This window comes from Hakea prostrata, chromosome 5 (genome assembly GCF_041222555.1).
Source record: "Hakea prostrata isolate BN-2017 chromosome 5, UWA_Hpros_2, whole genome shotgun sequence".
Classification (NCBI taxonomy): Eukaryota; Viridiplantae; Streptophyta; class Magnoliopsida; order Proteales; family Proteaceae; genus Hakea; species Hakea prostrata.
The window spans coordinates 35,859,038-35,866,652 of record NC_142604.1 but is presented as its reverse complement, the minus strand read 5'-3'; positions in this window follow the sequence as shown (position 1 = coordinate 35,866,652).

Sequence of the window (7,615 nt, the reverse complement as noted above, 5' to 3'; positions counted from 1 at the left end):
CTTCACTTTTGAATGGAAGAATATCGTCTGTCTCCTCTCTCATATGCAACACAACAGATGATGGTTGCTTACTTGAAATACGACCAACTTCTAGAAGATCGTTAATACACTGCATCCAAATGTGCTATGTGCTTCTATTCTTAATTTTAGAAAGAGAAACCTCATTCTTCAGAAATTGGGAAACCATAGTTTCATAGTTCAGACTTACTTTTCAAACTAGTCTTTGGTTTTGTATTTGTTATGGTCAAAGATTTTGGTTCGAATCAAGGAACTACACCAGATTATTGGGCTAGGTCCAAGTGCGCGGCCCCCCCCCCCCTCTCCTCCCCTTTTTCCCCCCCTCTTTCTTTTTTCTTTTTTTTTTTTATTGGGGCGCCCGGGCTACCCCCCCCGCCTTGGGGGGGCCCGGGGGCGTTTGTTCTCTTTGTTGGCACGGGGGGCTCTTCACATTTCGTGGTGTAGCAAGAAGCAGGCTTGTATATCCCTCTCAACCATGGAAGCAGAGTATGTGGCATGCTCAGCTGCGGTTCAAGAGGCTGTTTGGTTGAGGAGATTCCTTCGACATACTGGGATTGTGATGACATCCAAAGAGGCTGCCCTTGTCTACTGTGATAGTACGACAGCTCTTAGCAATGTCAAGGACCCCAAGTATCATGGGAAGACCAAACATATACAGTTGAGATATTACTTTATTAGAGACATTACATCAAGGAAGAAAGTTGTACTTAAGCACATATCTACTAGTCAGATGGTAGCTGACTCTCTTACCAAACCTATAGCCAAGGATGTTTTTATTTCTCATGTAAAATCCTTGGGCTTGCGTAGATTGTGACTTATTTTTGTACTCAGACTTTCTTATTATTGAGTAATATGAGTTCATTCTAGCATTTATTTTATTCACTTTCTGTTTGATTGTGTTCTTATAGCATAAAACAAGATATGTCAATAGGCAAGAGAATGACTCACTCACACGAGCATTCGCCTCTGGCGCCTTGGAGGCGAGCAGAGATGAGACGGATTGTGAATGACTTTGTGTAGGTCAATTCGTAATCATCATGTCGCCTTGATTTGGAATCAAGATGAGTTTCTCTATTATGAAGAGAATCGACATGAATATTCCCACTATTCATGTTGCCTATAGGAGCTAGGTGCGAGTACTTTATGTGGCACTAGGGTGGCGACAATAAAGAAACTCGGGTTAGGCGCAAGGGGTTGCGACTGGACTAAGACTTGTATGGTGTTGAGATGGACATACGTTCTATTGTATATAGAATGCTCCACCATAGCACATATATCATACTATGTGTGCTTAGCGATCATTGGAAATGAGAGGATGGATCCCTGCTCCTCTCATTGTGTGAGTCCTGGACCTTATTGTCACATCCACCCAGCCGGTACCCCATTTGGAATACCCGGGATGTGATCCACAGTCCAAGGATCAATGATCTGAGGTCCATGCCTCCCACATACACGGTAACACAATCATGAACAATAATAATCAATGGTAAAAACAGTTAATACTAAATATCATGAATAAGATAAGACTAAATAAATCAGAGTGCGGTAGGCAATAACATTAAAGAATAATCATAAGGGTGAGAGAAGGTATGACAACCACTCTCTCAGAACAACGGAAAAGAAGTGTGATAACGTCAAATACATATCTAAGTATCAAAAGGGTAAACTCAAAGATAAGTTAGTTACAAGACCAATGGTTCCACAAATACACCAGGGGAATGGGGCACTATGCTAGGGTTTCTTCTATACTAATAGTAGTCTCCTCAACAGTACGGATGAAGTAAACCCAGCGCTGCCGCTCCCGCACAACTGTGGGGCTAACCTTGGTGCGAATAATAATCCTCCTCGGCTCCAATATACGAATCCTCACCGACGCCACTACCCGGAGGGTAGTATGTGGAATCATAGTCCGCCTCATAGGAGGTGCCATCGTAATCTTCGGTACCTGGAATGTAATCTAAAACATTTGCACAAAAGGAATGAGTTCGAAGAACTCAGCAAGGAAGTTATTCCATAATTAGAAATCATACACATTCAGAACATATAATAATGCAATGTGATATGGAACATATGATGCAGATATGAGCCTAACTCTATGAATGCTGGTCTCTAAGGTAGACATGCTTTAAGTCATAGCACTGTACTTCTCTGGGTCGTCAGTCACTCTCCCATTTCCATATCTTGGGAATGCTCGGGGAAGATCGGTAAAGTCATCAAAACCATGGTAAGGGGAATCGGTCACCGCTCTCTCACATCACCATTTGGTCAAGTATCGGCGCATGTCACAAGTAAAGCCTAGCCCAATGCAAGTCATCTACTCAGTCGGTCAAGTCAGATTCAGATATGTCCATTCCTCGCCCCCGGCGATCCTTTCCGGTATCCTTCACACTAGAGTCAGCGAAATCCCGGATTTCGGACTCATCAACCCTATTGGTCATCCACATATAGTAAACGGAAAGCTCTCACGTCCTCTCACGGATTGGTTACCGGTCTTGAGCGCCCGTGAGCCCAAGTCTATCCATATGCAACCCTACCAATAAATGGCCCCTTTCAGGTATCCGTAGCATGGTTTATGTCCCCTACCGGATTGGCTACCGGCCTAGAGCGCCCATCCAACCATACACTACCACGGGTTGTTCGGTCTCAATGCCCTTCCGATTCGGGTCTGACACGACAAGGATGAACCTAGCCACACCACTGGACACTCCTATGTATGTCATCGAATAACTCGGGAGAGTGTCGATAGGCACCATCGGAGAATATCCCATACTATTCCCTCCGATGCCCAAGGACAGAAGTGTCAGTAGGACACCCTCCAATCCCAAGTCATACGTAAGCAATCACACATCAGATCTCATCATTTCTCTTGCATCCAATGCATATTCATAATAGTACTCAAATCATGATATTGAAACGAATCATTATAAACATAAGCAAATCAAAATGATAGAGTAACACAACAATTGTATAAAGATTTAAATATTACTTGTTCCAACACATATGTATCAAGATCATAATGATTGAAAGAATTTAGGGACTTCATTCTTTGAATAAAGCATAGTTCAATATTTGATGACTTATATGTTTATGGATATAACCATCCTTACCTTGGATGAGTTGATGATGAATTGAGAATACCAAGAATAGTCCAATAGAAGTGTTAAGGCCCTAAACAAACATCAATAATAAGTTAGAAAAGAAGTCGGGAAGATCGGATGTCATTCGAGTCAAAACAGACCAAGGTTGCTGTCAGCAACAACTTTGGTCGATGGTTTTGGTCGATGGTATCGACCAAAATGATCAACCAAAATAGTCCTCGGGCAGAATAGTGGATTTTGGGGATTTTTGGTCCGAAATGAGTCTTCCGGTGTTCGGATCAATCTGGAACTTGGAGGCATACTTAACAACAGTAGTAGGACACTATAAATCAAGGAATTAACCCAATCCAATGGTCTAATTAAAAATCCCCAATTTGAGCTATCAAGTTCAAGTGATAAACATCATGGCATGAGTTGGAATTGATTGCATTGATGAGGAATAGCATGCAATAGTTAGAGGAACTAATAGAAATTTGATTGGAATCATATGGCAATGTTAAAAATGAACATAATACACTTTATAGTTCAGTTTGATATCAAATGGTATGATGTTAATAGGTAAAGCATGGAATACATATGCTAGGCATGAGATATAAGCATTAGCATCAATGAATGGCTAAGGGAATCATGGATTGAGCATGAGTAGGCACTTGGAGTGGTGGTTGCAAGGTTGCAGCACCATTCCAAATGTCCCATCAGCAAGATGACAATAGAAAGGAGTAGAAAATGGTAGGGTGGAGAGTGGAATGAAGAGTCTTACCTTAGTGTAGAAGATGAAGGCAAGAATCAATGATAAACTAACTGTCTTTGATGAGATACCCTTCACACTAACCAAGGAGCTGCTTTGGGAAGCTCTCCCCACGTTCCCAGGTGAGAAAAATGATTGCAAAAGGCTCAAGGCTCGAGGTCATATTAAATAGAAAAGGAATATTCAATGGAATCACTAACTTGGCAGACTGGGACATTTTGGTCGATGGTATCGACCAAAATGATCGACCAAGATGATTTCAGCAGAAAACTCAGGTTTAGAACAGCAACTTCAAGTAGGGATTTGAAAGGCTATACAAGGTCAAATTGAGTGAGGTTTTCTTCCACAATTCAATCAAGAAGTCTAGTTTCGGGGAATACCTTCGGATTTTGCACAGGAGGTATCATTGTCAATGTCCATGCACTCGGTCTCCAAATCATGATCATCAATCAGGATGGTCCATAGATCTCTTCTTCCATCGCTTCGGGTCCTCGGACCTGAATACAACAGTGGATCCGGGTCAGGGTCAAGGTTAGAATAGGGCTGGATATTACACTTATGGTCCATTAGTGTTCTTAGTGACTTTCGACGACATCATGAAACGAAGGGTTGATGTGGCTACTTTGGGGTGTTACCTATGGTCATGATAGATTCGACCTAAAGGGGCACTATTGGGAAAGGAGTCAATCCTAAGTGTAGTGATGGTCTGGGGCGAAAGGAAAGGTTTGATTCAACTGCACCCTAAAAGTGTTTGCTGGCGCCAACTATATGTGTTACAGTAGTGAATATCTTAAGGACAAGAAGGTGATCTCTCAGAGGGATCGAGATACCTTCAGTCTGGTGAGTTTGAATAAACCTAGGACACTGTGTTATATTAATGCTTATTTGATTTGTTTCTATGAGTGATGTGCCATTCTGGCCTTCTGGGAAGGTTTCTAGTTTGGGGCTCACGCGTGTAGGTATATCACCGGTCGCACAACCCATTTTTCCAGTATGACTTGTGGATGTTAGTGTCTGGGACACAGGTGGTCTATGTATCTGGGATACATAGCGAAGAGATCAATATGTATGTATATCTGGGATATACATGTGTGTCTGGGACACAAGAGGTCTATGTATCTGGGATACATAGCAGAGAGATTGAATGTGTATATCTGGGATATACATGTGTGTCTAGGACACATTGAGAGATTAACACTTGCCCTTGTGCAAGTGGGAGCTGTTGGAATTGTATAATATGATTAATAAATTAAATGCCCAAGGGCAATATTGGAAACTCACTATTAGGGCGGTTACAAAATAGGGTTATATATTCTGGTAACCACCGCATAAGTGAGTAAGTGTGTGATTCATTCGTACGAGATTTATCTCTGAAAAACGGCGGCTCCATCTCTCTCTCCCTCTCTCTTAGAATCGCAGGCTAGGAAATTTTTTCCCTTCCTCGCTTTTGATCTTCATTCCATTAATCCACGGCATTTGGGTTGTGGATATCATTCCCTTTCCTAGTGATTGTGGAATCGCCCCGGTAGAGCTTTGGTGGTTGAACGAGAACGTGGATGTAGAATTCCGCTGTGAATACTTCATAAAAGGGAAAGTGAATCCAGGTTAGGAATCTTTTCCCCGTCAATTAAACAATATTGATATATGGAGTATTACCGACAAAATGTAATTGATGCACTTGAGAGTTCAAATGGCACTACAAGAAATTTGTAGCGCCCATTGTGAGTGTAGAGGGCCCTTTTCTGTTCGTCACCCTCCACCATTACAATCTGATGGTATTGACTTTAATTCAAGCTTGATGAACATTGTTGCTCCTCCTAACCCATCCAAGCTCATTAGTCATTGGACTGGGGAACTTGTTGGAGATGGTGAGTTTGTTTAGGGCCTTATAGTCCATGCAAAACTACCATCCACCCTCCTTTTGCAACCTACCAACTTGAAAAGCTCCATCCAAAAGTTGCTAATGAAGGCTCGACCCCTATCAGAGACAATGTGTAACAACCCCCGTATTTCTAACCCGAGATCCGTATTTCAGGTCCGAGAACCCGAAGGTCTAGTCGGGTGAATTTGTGGAGTGTCCAGATAGAAGTCCATGATCCATACCCTGAACCTATGGATCTGGATCCTTTGTCTGAAGAGCTTGCTTTGCTTGGATTTTGGAATTCTGGAAGTCAAGTGTTGTTCGGAGATGTCCAGAATGAAGGTAATATCTCCCCCATTTCTTCTTTAGGGCTAGGTTGGCCTTGGGTATCAACCCCCTAGCAAAAGCACCCTTGTATGGAAAATTACATCGGGGCGGTTGCTAGTGGCGGTCGATTAAACCAAGCGACCGCCTGGTCTGTTTTCGGGGATTTTGCCATATTTTTCCCCTGACTTCTATAAAAGGCAACCCTTGTCTAAGTAACGAATATTTTATTCGTGGTTGCTAAATTTGGAGGTTAGACGGCTGTGGGGAACTTCCGAAAGTGGATCTGGAGTGCTGGTAGTGACTTGGAGATCAGTCCTTCCCTTTTTTCGGCTTTCCGACGTGAGGTAATGAATTTATCCTTTGTTCTTTACTCTCTTTGTCTGTTAATTTAGTGTTAACCCATCCCCTCGTCTTTGTGGTTACCCCCTTTTATCATTGTGACTCTCTTTCCAATCTACTTGAGATGAATTACCCGTAAACGGAACCCTGTTTTCGTGAGAAGGATAATCCAGTCAAGGGGAGAGTTCTGGGTAACCCAATGATGGTAATTACTAGGATTTCCTTCACCCTTTGGCTTAGGGAGTATTAGATTTGAGACTTAGGTCATGATTACTCGAAATACGGATTGAAAACGAGTAATCAGAAGCCTAAGTTTCGGATTGAAACTATCTGTTTTTGGGGCGGTCACTAGTGGCAGTCGCTCAACCTAAGCGACCGGCTGGTAAACAGAGACCAAATGAATTTTGGTTCTGATTCTATTTGATTCATTTAACTTATATAATATTGTAACACTGTGTTTAGGTATACTCTGTTTGAAAAGAAAGACTTGTAATAGTTAACGGATCTCTTTTTACGGACAGTTTTACTTATATGCAGGTAAGGACAATTCATCCTATCTCTTGAATAGACTTGTAATATGTTAATCTAGTGTCTATTTGAAATCATATTTCTTTATATATGCTGTTGTTTTTATGTCTTAAATATAAATCATATTACTTTACTGCTGTTTGTCTTACTTGCATACATATTGTGTTGATTATGAATGTTATGCATTGATGATAGTTGGTTTATGGTTCTGATGGATGAGGTATCTATTTTTGGGATATCTTAGTTGGGGATATCAGAAGGCTGTGGAATGGGACACATGCTTGCTGATGTCTCCAGCACTGTCTTTACTATTTGATGGCATTATTAGGTAGAGTATAGAATTGCATGGCTAGGTACCCCACATGCTACTACCCTTTCGGTAGGTGGATTGAAACCAAGTGACCCGTGATGACAGTGAGGTGACATTGGTCCACTGTTAGTCATGTAAATGGTAGGGTTGCATATGTTAGGGTTGGGCTCATAGATGTCCAAGGATCGGACCGGGTGTCGTGAGGCATCATGAGAGCATCTGCCCCAATAATATGTGGATGACCATAGGGTTAAGGAGTGGAGTCCAACAGCGGTAGCCAGTCCGTGAGGATTTTCTCTCCTAGGTTGCGAAGGATACTGAACCGAGTTGGTTGGTGCCATAGGGGATGTATCTGGACTTCATGTAGACATGTAACCAGTATGACC